Below are 13,708 nucleotides of genomic sequence, written 5' to 3'. Positions count from 1 at the left end.
CGCTACAGTCTGGAACCGCACGACCGCTACGGTCGCAGGTTCGAATCCTCCCACGGGCATGGATGTCTTTGATATCCTTAGGTGCGTTTGGTTTAAGTAGTTCTAAGTTCTAGGGGACTGATGGACTGAGAAGTTAAGTCCCATAGAGCTCAGAGCCATTTGAACCAATTTGAATAAAAATGTAAACAGTGTTCGGTGGTGCTGAGACACAGTTCAAATGGCTATGACCACTATGGAACTTTACATCTGAGGCCATCAGTCCCCTAGAACTTAGAACCACTTAAACCTAACTAACCTAAGAACATCACACACATCCATGCCCGAGGCAGGATTCGAACCTGCAACCGTAGCGGCCGCGCGGTTCGGGACTGAGGCGCCTAGACCCGCTCGGCCACCGCGGCCGGCTGAGACACAGTCATGCAGTATTTTTTCTAAGAATAAATCACCATTTAGTGCATTCTGCTGTATTTTTCTTCTGTAGTGTCTAGACTTCGGCTTTTACGCCATTGTTCTTAAACCGTTAACGCATCAGTCTGAAAAACTAGCCCAAAGCAGATAAACAAGACTTTACCAGAATGACGTTGTAAGGGTCTAAGAACTTTTAGCATTGGTCAGGAGAATGGTATAAAAGGCGAAACCCGAAAAAATTTATTTTATCCAACCTGAAATCAAGACAGTAGAGAAGGAAAATACAGCAATACACAGTCAAATATCTGTTTATTCTTAAAGAAAAAAGTACACTACTGGCCATTAAAATTGCTACACCACGAAGATGACCTGCTACAGACGCGAAATTTAACCGACAGGAAGAAGATGCCGTGATATGCAAATGATTAGCTATTCAGAGCATTCACACAAGGTTGACGCCGGTGGCGACACCTACAACGTGCTGACATCAGGAAAGCTTCCAACCGATTCCTTATACACAAACAGCAGTGACCGGCGTTGCCTGGTGAAACGTTGTTGTGATGCCTCGTGTAAGGAGGAGAAATGCATACCATCACGTTTCCGACTTTGATGAAGGTCGTATTGTAGCCTATCGCGATTGCGGTTTATCGTATCGCGACATTGCTGCTCGCGTTGGTCGAGATCCAATAACTGTTAGCAGAATACGGAATCGGTGAGTTCAGGAGGGTAATACGGAACGCCGTGCTGGATCCCAACGGCCTCGTATCACTAGCAGTCGAGATGACAGCATCTTATCCGCATGGCTGTAACGGATCGTGCACCCACGTCTCGCTCCCTCAATCAACAGATGGGGACGTTTGCAAGACAACAACCATCTGCACGAACAGTTCGATGACGTTTGCAGCAGCATGGACTATCGGCTCGGAGACCATGGTTGCGGTTACCCTTGACGCTGCATCACAGACAGGAGCGCCTGCGATGGTGTACTCAACGACGAACCTAGGTGCACGAAAGGCAAAACGTCAATTTTTCGGATGAATCTAGGTTCTGTGTACAGCATCATTATGGTCGCATCCGTGTTTGGCGACATCGCGGTGAACTCACATTGGAAGCGTGTATTCGTCATTGCCATACTGGCGTATCACCCGGTGTGATAGTATGGGGTGCCATTGGTTACACGTCTGCGAAACCCTACATTTCAGCAGGATAATGCACGACCGCATGTTGCAGGTCCTGTGCGGTCCTTTCTGGATACAAAAAATGTTCGACTGCTGCCCTGGCCAGCACATTCTCCAGATCTCTCACCAATTGAAAATTTCTGGTCAATGGTGTCCGAGCAACTGACTCGTCACAATACGCCAGTCACTACTCTTGATGAACTGCGGTATCGTGTTGAAGCTGCATGGGCAGCTGTACCTGTACACGCCATCCAAGCTCTGTTTGACTCAATGCCCAGGCGTATCAAGGTCGTTATTAGGGCGAGAGTTGGTTGTTCTGGGTACTGATTTATCAGGATCTATGCACCCAAATTGCGTGAAAATGTAATCACCTGTCAGTTCTAATATAATATATTTGTCCAATGAATACCTGTTTACCACCTGCATTTCTTCTTGGTGTAGCAATTTTAGTGGCCAGTAGTGTAAATGTTTGTTCGATCAAAATCTTGTATCTCCGAAAATTTTTGACCGAGTGCTTTGAAATTTTGATACAGCGTTGCATCGAAGTATGCGTGTCTTTTTATATGCCTTTTTTAAAAATATATGTAATACATGTTTTTTATGCATTTAATCACAAGGAAACGTTTTTACAAAAAATGCCAGAAAGTTAGATATATAGGGTAAGGTGGGGTAAATGCGACCGGGTGGGTAAACCCGTCCGCCCTCTATTTGTGAGAAACGGCAAAGCGGAGAGATCTCGCATGTGTTATCATACAGAGCATTCGAAATAACGAAAATGTCACCTTGACAGCTTTGCCGTATTTGACATTTAGACACCCAAAAGACAACAAGTGTGTTTTCGATTGTTTCAATTTCATTTTTGTGAAAATTGCATCACTAGATTTACCTTATTAAATAAAACGATCGCAAAACGAACGGTAAGTGATTTTTGTAGTGCATTTAGTGACCTATTCAGTGTATGTATCATTTTTGTTGGAAATGTCGTGTAAATTGTTTCTATGTGTGTTAAATGAAACATGGTATGGTGAGGTAAATCCGACCGCATATTTTTTTGTCTTTTATGTATATGGAATTATTTCTTTATGTAAACAAAGTGAATTTTTGTTTATTTTTAGGAAAATGGTACGAAATTACAAAGGAAAGACCATAAAACGCAATCAAAACGATATTCGATGAGCAGTTGCTGTAGTGCGAATGGGAATGTCATTACGAGCTGTCGCTCGTGATTTTAACATTCCGAGATCGACATTGCTGTTGCACCGCCGTGCAATGAAATCATCTTTTTCAATTAAAATTCAAATTTATTTAATGTTCAGTACATTTAGTACTCTACACATTGCTATTTTTTGAATAATTTTGTTCATTTATGTAAAAAACATAATTACTTATAATTATTTCCCAAAATAACCGTTCATTTACAACTATTTCTATGCAAAAGCAGCTAAACAAATAGGGGGTCGGATTTACCCCACCATTTTTGCAAATGACAAAAATGGACTTTTCTTAAAATACGGATATCTCAAAAACTATTGATGGTATAACAAAAATATTTTACAAACTTTTCTCCTTTATTTAACGTATATAACGTTAAGATCCGACCTCGGATAAGCGTTTTATAACCACAAGAAATTACTAAGTCGGATTCACCCCATCTTACCCTATGCATGTTATGTATCATTTGTTAAAGAAATAAGTGCCTAAAACACTCCTATATTAGAATGCAAAGTTGAGTCAAAATTTCAAAACAGTTGGTCAAGAACATTCGGAGAAGCAAGATCTTCAACAAACGAACATTTACATTTTTGTTTCTGGAGATTATACATGCCACGATTTTTAAAAAAACTAGGCATATGAAAACATACGCGGACTGGAGTTTTGCGATTAGGAAAATCCACAAACGTAGATGTTCGTTTCTTCAAAATCTCAAATCTACCACAGTTCTTCATGAATCGCTTTGAAATTTTGACACAAATTTGCATACGAATACTCAAGTCCTTTTATGTACCTATTGGAACGCCGACTGGTATATATTTAATATGTATGTAATAAAACTGGAAACGTTTTAAAAATGTAAATGTTGCTTTCTTCAAAAGCGTTGATTTCAGAAAGTTCTTGACCGATTGCTTTCAAATTTAGACACATTCTTGAATTCTAATATGGACGTGTTTCACGTGCCTAATTCTTTAATATACGTATATTTTAATAGTCTCAAAATGTCCTTTCCGATTTACTCACATTTGAACACATAAATATATAAACGATTAGAAACATATACACTATACAGTTTTTAATATATAAGTATATAAACAAATCATACACACATCAAAAAAGTTATTCATCAACCCGGTTACCAGAAGTTCAGACGTCGACTGTGCATACTGTATCGCTGACACAGTCCCTATGACTGTTCGGAGATGTCACTAAGCCCGCCCAAAGATGTAAACAATCATACATGATCAGCGCCTATTAAACGGAGGTGGTCCGGCAGCCAATCAGTTCCTGTCATTCCACCAGGAAGCAGGTACAAGGCTAGTGTTGTCTGTAGTTCAACCATCGGTTCGATCGCGTCCACATTGTTAGTTTGCGCCAGGAAGGGCTCTCAACAAGGGAAGTGTCCAGACGTCTCGGAGCGATGTTGTTCGGACATGGAGATGCAGACTGACAGGAACTGTCGATGACATGCCTCGCCGAGGCCGCCCAAGGACTATTACAGTAGTGGATGACCGCTACCTACGGATTATGGCTCGGAGGAACCCTGAAAGTAACGCCGCCATGTTGAGTAATGCTTTACGTGCAGCCACAGGACGTCGTGTTACGGCTGAAACTGTGCGCAATAGGCTGCATGATGCGCAACTTCACTCCCGACGCCCATGGCGAGGTCCATCTTTGCAACCACGACACAGTGCAGTGCGGTACAGATGAGCTCAACAAAATGCCGAATGGATCGCTCAGGATTAGCATCACGTTCTCTTCACCGATGAGTGTCGCATATGCCTTCAAAAAATGGTTCAAATGGCTCTGAGCACTATGGGACTTAACTTCTAAGGTCATCAGTCCCCTAGAAGTTATAACTACTTAAACCTAACTAACCTAAGGACATCACACACATCCATGCCCGAAGCAGGATTCGAACCTGCGACCGTAGCGGTCGTGCGGTTCCAGACTGTAGCGCCTTTAACCGCTTTGCCACCCCGGCCGGCATATGCTTTCAACCAGACAATCGTCGGAGACGTTTTTGGAGGCAACACGGTCAGGCCGAACGCCTTAGACACAATGTCCAGCGAGTGCAGTAAGGTGAAGATTCCCTGCTGTTTTGGGGTGGCATTATGTGGGGCCGACGTACGCCGCTGGTGGTCAAGGAAGGCGCCGTAACGCCTGTACGATACGTGAATGCCATCCTCCGACCGATAGTGCAACCATATCGGCAGCATATTGGCGTGCATTCGTCTTCATGGACGACCATTCCCGCCTCCAATGTGCACATCTTGTGAATGACTTCTTACAGGATAACGACATCGCTCGACTAGAGTGGCCAGTATGTTCTCCAGACATGAACGCTGTCGAACGTGCCTGGGATAGATCGAAAAGGTATGTTTATGGATCACGTGGCCCACTAACCACTCTCGGGTATCTACGCCGAATGGCCGTTGCGGAGTGGGACAATCTGGACCAACAGTGCCTTGATGAACTTGTGGATAGTATACCACGACGAATGTAGGCATGGGTCAATGCAAGAGAAGTGCTACTGGGTATTAACGTACCGGTGTGTGCAACAATCTGGGCCACGACCTCTGAAGGTTTCGCTGTATGGTGGTACAACATGAAGTGTGTGGTTTTGATGAGCAATAAAAAGGGCGGACGCGATATTTATGTTGATCTCTATTCATATTTTCCGTAATGGTTCCGGAACTCACGGAACCGAGGTGTTGCAAAACTTTTTTGATGTGTGTACAATAGTGAAACATTGTTAGCGAACAGGGATGTTATATTTATCACTTTTTGGTTTATGATTTTTCCAGTAGAAAAAAAACAGGCGCTAGGTCAGTGTGGCGAGGGGGGGGGGGGGGATGGGAGATGGACAGAGGGGTGCGAGGAAATGGACATAGAAAACGGAAAGGAGGAGAAGAACAGAGAGGGGGCAACAGGAGATGGAGTCAATGGGATTGAGGGAGTAGACGATGGCCAGGAAAGGGGGAGGAGGTGATGGACTGCGAGAGGTGGAGAGAAAGGGCGTAGCAGGAGATGGGCAAGTGGGACGAGAAGATGGACAGAGAGCGGGGAAGGAGGTGATTGATGAAGAGAGGGGAAAGGAGGAGGAGATGCACAGAGAAAGGGGTGGAAGAAATGAACAGAGTAGGGAAGGGGATCCCCAGTTCCCATACATATTATAAGAGTGTGATTTCTCTTTTCTTTCTTTTCCATTTAATCAGACTGAGCCACGGCAGGGGATGTCCGGGTGCAGGTAGTTATGTATGCAAATAGTTCATCCATCCAGGAATCTCGGCAATTTTTCTGTGTTATCGATACCGATACTGGGAGGATATCGGCCCTTGGATTTCCAAGACTTTCGAAAATGTATTAATTTTAACTTTGTAAGTAGGCTGTTTAGGTTTCTTATTGGTAACGCCACCTCTGTGTGAAAATCACTGGCTGTGCTGTGTGCAGTCTGCGTCTAGTTTGCATTGTTGTCTGCCATTGTAGTGTTGGGCAGCGGCAGCTGGATGTGAACAGCGCGTAGCGTTGCGCAGTTGGAGGTGAGCCGCCAGCAGTGGTGGATGTGGGGAGAGAGATGGCGGAGTTTTGTAATTTGTCATGAACTGCTATATATATATATGATGATATCAAGGTAAATACATTGTTTGTTCTCTATTAATATCTTTCATTTGCTAACTATCCCTATCAGTAGTTAGTGCCTTCCATAGTTTGAATCTTTTATTTAGCTGGCAGTAGTGGCGCTCGCTGTATTGCAGTAGCTTGAGCAGCGAAGATTTTTGTGAGGTAAGTGATTTGTGAAAGGTATAGTTTAATGTTAGTCAGGGCCATTCTTTTGTAGGGAATTTTGAAAGTCAGATTGCGTTGCGCTAACAAAATATTGTGTGTCAGTTTAAGCACAGTCAAGTATAAATTGTTCAAAGGGGACGTTACATATGTCGACCCTTAGCCGAGGATACCTCACTGGAATCTTCTGATTTTTTCTTGTAGTTTGTGTAATTAGTGTAGCTATTGTTTATTGCTAGCGCGTAATTGTAGAGAAAATCTCCTTTGTAGTTGCAGTCTTTCATTGTTGTACAGTAAAACAGTTGTGGCATGCATGTAGATTTGCACCAAGTATTTCGCAGCTGCAATTAACTAGATATTATTTTCAGTGCTATGTTAATGTGTTCTCTTATTTTTGATTTTCAAATTGTGTTTTTCTGTGTTATCGTGTGAAATATTGTGACAATAATGGCGTGTGAAAAACGTAACACTAGGCTCCAAAGTAAACTGAGAAATAATAGTGACGACGAGCGTAGCTTATCAGTACCACTGTGTAATGAATTAACAGACGTTCAAAGTAGTAATTTGGTAATTGTGCATAGGGAAATGGAGCGGGGTGCAAACAGTGGTGTAGACAGTGAAACAGCTAGTGAACAGGGAAGCATTATCGATCGATCGGTCGGCAACAGCTCGGCTCAGGAATCCGAAATGACAGGACACAATTTCGCAAATACTGTAGATTCAGGTTTTGAGTCATCACCGTTTTCTCAAATAAGTCAAGACACATTTTCTGCTTGTCAAAATGTGAATGTTGCCGGTGCAAATGAACTGCCGAAAAGCGTAGAGAAACAGATTCCAGACACTAATACATTATTATTGCAATTAATGCAACAAATGGAACAAAATCAGAGACAAATGGGACAAAATCTTAAAAAGTTAGACACAGTGGAACAAAATCTTAAAAAGTTAGACGCAATGGAACAACACCAGAGACAAACACAGCAACCGTTAGACACAATGGGACAAAATCTTCAAAAGTTAGACACCACACTTGAACAAACACGTGAAGATTTAACTAGTGAGTTACATAACATTCAATCGAAATGTCAAAAAGTCTGTAATGACGTAAAAACACAAATTTGTGAGCATTTTCAACCTATTTTTTCGCGGCATGAAAATGCATTACAGAATCACGAAGCAGCCATAAAAGAACTGCAAACCATTGTTCATGAAAATCATGAGACCTTGTGGGCTAAAATTGACTCAGTTGCATCTACCGATTCGGTTACGCAACTTGCAAAAACTCAGGAAAACTTAAAGGACACAGTAGATTCGATTTCAACACAAATGGACACTCTGAAACTTGGTTCAGAAAAACACACTGAGGAAATGTGTTCACTATCGGAGAAAGTAGCCGAACTTTCGGATCAGGTCACTAACTTATCTACAAAGGTAGATGATGATCTGAATGACACAAGACCTGTAGCCTTCACTGACACAGAAGAGTATGAACAAATTAGAAAATTCAAGCAGAATCAAAATCAAATCAATACACAGTACAAAAGAGAAATCCGGGAAGTACAAGATCAGCTGACACAGGTAATACAAGAATTACGTGTTTCAGAGGATACTCGCGCCCCAATACGGGAAGAGGGACACAGAAATACGGAACAGCCACAAAATAATAACACAGGGCATTTCGGAAGTTATGAAAGAAATTGGCAATGTGCACCGAATTTTGAGATGGAACGGCCGACACAACCTAACAATGACTGATATGCGACTCGCCAACATGATGATTTTGACTATAAGCTGTTCATTACTACACGTAAATTCAAAACATTTAAGAATTCTGGCAATGACATTCATCCACAAGCATGGCTCCATCAATTCTCTCATTGTTTTCCTCCCAACTGGTCGTTAGAACACAGATTAGAATTTATGTGTGGCTACTTGGTGAATGAACCAGCTGTAAGAATGCGATCGGTAATTCACGATTGCCACAGTGAAGGAGAGTTTTACCATGCCTTCCTCTCAGCATATTGGTCTCAAGCCACACAAGACCGAGTAAAACATAGCATCATAATGATGAAACGTTTCGAACAATCTGAATTTTCCAGTCTTATGAAATATTTTGAAGACATGTTGCATAAGAATCAGTATCTTTCAAACCCATACAGCCCCTCAGAACTCATCCGCATTTGCTTAATCAAACTGCCTGAACATTTACGACATATTATTTTGGCAGGACGTTGCAAAGACGACATTGAAGCATTTCAGGGACTCTTACAAGAATTAGAAATTGACACTGACAATCGCGGAACGCGAAACCAGGAACACAACAATTACAGGTCACATCCGTCGCAATTCCGCGATGAAAGAAGTAATAACTTGACACGACAAGGCTATTCTCACCACACAAATCGTGACCAAAACAGACACCACCCGTATGACAATCGTTGGCAGAGTAGTAATAATTACAGGGAAAGATCACCTCTCTGCGGTAGTGACTATCACAGAGACAATCAGAGAAACAGACAATTTGGGAACCAAAGTAATTATTATCAAGGGAGACAGAATAACTTTAGACGCAACGGTCCAGCGCGCAGTTACGATTCAGGGAGAAATTCTCCACCACTTAACCGACAAGAAAGAAACTACAGGAACTACCGACATGACGACAGACGATATGATCGTAACGACAGACCTGAATTGCATCAGAACTGGCGTGATTCAAACAGAGCAGGGCCTTCTCGACAGAGTGAATTTGTAGAAGTTAGGTCTCCTAATCCCAATAACGGCGCGCGCCAACAAAGAGACAAACAATGACTTGCACAGCAGGCAGCCGCGTGCGCCCGCTCGCTCCGAGAAAAATAACATAAGACGCTAGCCTTGAGAAAAATTTTAGCATTCTTTACCGACGTATACCGCATGACAATTGCATTCAAGCTGAAACTCTGAGTACTATGAAGAGTAAATGATTGCACCACACTTCTCATGTAAAACCGTTTATTGTAAGATAATCTGCTTTTTAACTTTGTCTTTGCCATAAAACTTTTCACTTCACATTTCTAGTATGCTTTGACAGACTTAAGAATCTGTTAACATACAACAATGTTTGAAGTTAAATATCCAGTCAAGAACCAAGAGAACTTATTTAAACAGAAATTACGAATGGATTGTTATTGTGAACAGACGACACAGTGTTATTGTATTTGTACATTCTTGCTTGTTAGTTGCACGTTTACGCAACGACTATAAGGCTCACATACTTAGAACATTTACCAGTACTGCTAGTGAGATTTTAATGCAACATTTTGGTTTACTTGAAAATACATTCTGGATTTAAAGTACTTTCAGTGAGATACCAGATGGCACAGTGGTTAGTTTATGTGACAGCTACACGATTTTGTAACGACGCTACTAATGAGTGACAATTTACAATGTTGCTTTTGCAGTGTTTCTGTTTTATATCTGCACAGTTTTCTGTTTTATTCTGGAAAGTAAAACAGGTTTTAGTAGTAACTTTTGTGGTATAGCTACAATGAGACTGCCTTTTCCGTAGCACAACAATACGTTACAGCACAGTACTTTCCTCATCACGGCAATAAGCGTAATAACTAAGACATTTATACGCAAAGCATTTCACTTTTGTGTATTATGAGGTAAGTACATTGACTTCTGCAGAACTTAGCTTTCGGAGGACGATAACTACGGCACTTCCACACAGATTATGTTGCAACAAGACACACATTTAGCGCTACAGTACACGTATTTGAGTGATTAATTTTATACTTAAAATATTTATTTTTAAAGATTTTTGAATTACAAAGAAAGTTTTCCATGATACATTTCATTCCATTGCTGTAATCTGTAACACCTGAGGGTATAATTACATTAATCCTCAGGGGGGTACACGCTTACTTTGTGTACCATGTGTGTGGCAACCACAAGGAACCCTAGCTAATATGGTATTTGCTTATACAACTTTACACATCGGTACCATATTTCTCTAACACACAAATTACACAGCTATCTGATCATTTAACTGAGAGATAAACATTTTTTTTACTACATCAGTGACACATGTTTACGCAATACACAGTTGGGTAACTTCACACTTATGAAATTGTATTTTGTCTGTACTTTGTAAACTGTTCATAATTTTTCGGAATCATTGTGATACTATGAGAGCTTTGAATGATGTATTTGGTAAGGGAGCATGATTTTAAAGTACGTTTGAGGTAGATGACACTATTGAAATGAGCAGAGAATTTTTTTTAGATTTTGAAATTATTGCAGAAAGCTACGACGTTTTTGAGATTTGACTGAGGTGTTATGATGTTATTATTATGACGACGATGTGTACTATGCTGTTGAGATATGTTTATGATCAATAAGATGATGCTACCATATATGAGGAATAAGAAGTATGTTGGAAACCAAGAATCGTACTTTAAGAGTTATGAAATGTGCGTAAATGCGTGACTGTATCACAATGCTGACGAATATTTTATTTGGACACTTATATTTATTGGATTTTCTTTCTACAGATTTGCAACGCTAATTCTCGACCTGTGAAATTTTTATATGAGACTGTCACTGTAGCGGTAACTGCTGTCATAAATATTTCCGTAAGAAAGTTAAGTGACCACCTGCACGTAATGCGTCGCGGGCACCCACCTGGGCGACAGCCGCCCGAAAAAAAGCCATTAGCCTTTCAGGGCACAGGTAGAAAAAAAAAAAAAGGGGGAGGCCATTATCCTCGCTATTGACGTTCCTTTGTAGAAAGCATCGCAAAAACGACACCGTCGAACTTGAAAACATATGATTACACTGTGGAGCTCTTAATTTATGATATTTACTGAAATGCTTATGAATTGATGGGAAATATTCTTACATCTGCAAATCTGATAATGACAAGTGTCTTTCTACGAGAGTTGAGAGCTACTGACTTACGAAATGCCACATAGCTATTGAATGATGTTTTTATGCTTTGGTTTGCGTAATTGCTTATTTCATTTGACATCTGTTTTCCAGCTGTGTTGCAGCATTGGTTTCATAAAATAAAATTAAATGCATTTGCTAATGTGAACACTTTCTGTCAACAGATCTATTAAATAATAATTTTGTGATCCACATTCTTCAAAAAAGGAGCACTCGGAAAGGAAAGAACAATAAGAAGGGACTAGTAACAGTAACTGCATACATAATATTCTTTTCAAGTACATGGTAATATTTCTTTTACAATAATGTTGTGGTGCACCACTTTAATTACTTAGACATTAAGATGTGATTATACATTTCCCTTATCTGCATTGTTATCTTTAGTGTACTATTTTTTCTGCTTGAGCTATGTCATGTTCAGATATATGCTGCTGTTTGCCAGGCATAGTGCTACTGAACTTTAAATTGTGTTACTCTGCTAAGCCAGATTTATTTTTTTGTTTGCTGCACATTGCCTCATATTAGTTGTAATGTTGAATTGCTTGGTAATTTAGATTTGCTGTAGCTTGCTTTGCGATTTTCCATTTTTTTCATTGCTGTTTATATTAATTGTTTTATGTGCTGCTGCATTGCCTCATCCCTTAGTTTAGCATCTGAGCTCAGTAGATATAAGTTAGCTTAAGAGGGGGTAGACTATATAAGAAACTGACTATGGAGAATAGGTAAAGAATGCATTGCGAAGTTATATGAAAAAGATTTGGGCCCAAATGAGTATTGTACAATCAGAAATAATTATTTTGAAAGAAATATGAACAGAATACAGAAAGCAGGCTTAGATAGGACTTTTTGGGAATAATGATGAACAAAGGGAGATCTCCATGCAAAATACTGCAGTAAAACAAACCCTGTCCTTTCCCTTTTGTGTTATCCCACTATATGTTTGTGTACCCTTGTGTATTTGTTTTCTTCCTGTCTCTGTGTACTGTTTCATAGAACTTTTTTCTCTTCTAATACTAAGTTACATTCACTATGATGAGGAATACTGTTATCCTCAAATACAATTGGCATTAATAATGTGTTATTTACTTAGTAAAGATGTTTAGACATTATTTATTCTGTTTTGTGTTAATGCTCATGTGTGAAGTTGATGTTTCGAAAGTTATTCTGATCTTTTATGTATGTACTCATGTCATAATTCCTGTAACACTGACGTATATGTCTATTTCTATTCTTTTGTAACGCCTATTTTACTACAAATGTTATCTGTATTGTTATGTTCTTTAATGATGTATTTTGTACCTTTGTAATTGTATTCTCATGTTATAAAATTATAATTGACACCAGTTCATCTTATTATTAACTTGTAAGTTCCATTTCACTGCACACGTTTCTGTTGGTCATAGTATATGGACAATATGTGAGAAGTAGGGACTGATAGTGTTTGCACGTGTGTTACTACTTCAGCAAGGGACTGGTTAACAGCATTGCTGGTTCTACGGACAATTAGAAAAGAACTTTGTGAGTACACAAGTGGTGGTCTATGGACTTGCTATATTATCTGCAAGACTCTTCAATGGTGATTCTGTACCTGCACAGTCACAACAGATGGCTGCTGGCCATCTCTACAAGGACTACAGTGGGTCTACACCTTTGGTGATCCACCAATACCATTATTTCTACAAGGACTGCAGTGGGTCTGCACCTCTGGTGGCCCACCAATACCGTAATCTCTACCAGGACTACAGTGGGTCTGCTCTGTGATGACCTACCTACCAATACTCTTCAAAATTTCGACTGACTGCTGTGGGTTTGCTCTGGTGTGGCCCATTACCTGTCTGCATGTCAAGAGTCAGCACTGTCTTTTCGTTGGAAGGACAACACTACTTCTTCAAAACTGCATGGAAAACCACTACTTCTGTGTGCATTTTCTTTTACTGCTCAGACTTTGAGAAAAACACTGCAATTTTACTGTGATGAATCAGGACTGTCTTTATAGACTGTGAGAAAATTTTAGCTTTTGACCAACATTGTATCAATAAGTGTGTGCATTTGATATCTTTGTTATTGTAATTATGAAAAATTTTATCAAATCATTATTGGGCACTGCCCAAAACAATTTGTAAAATTTTTTGTGGGGAGCATGGGGGCTATGTAAGTAGGCTGTTTAGGTTTCTTATTGGTAACGCCACCTCTGTGTG

Source organism: Schistocerca americana, chromosome 6 (assembly GCF_021461395.2).
Source record: "Schistocerca americana isolate TAMUIC-IGC-003095 chromosome 6, iqSchAmer2.1, whole genome shotgun sequence".
NCBI classification, from domain to species: domain Eukaryota; kingdom Metazoa; phylum Arthropoda; class Insecta; order Orthoptera; family Acrididae; genus Schistocerca; species Schistocerca americana.
Note: the sequence above shows the minus strand (reverse complement) of the source record.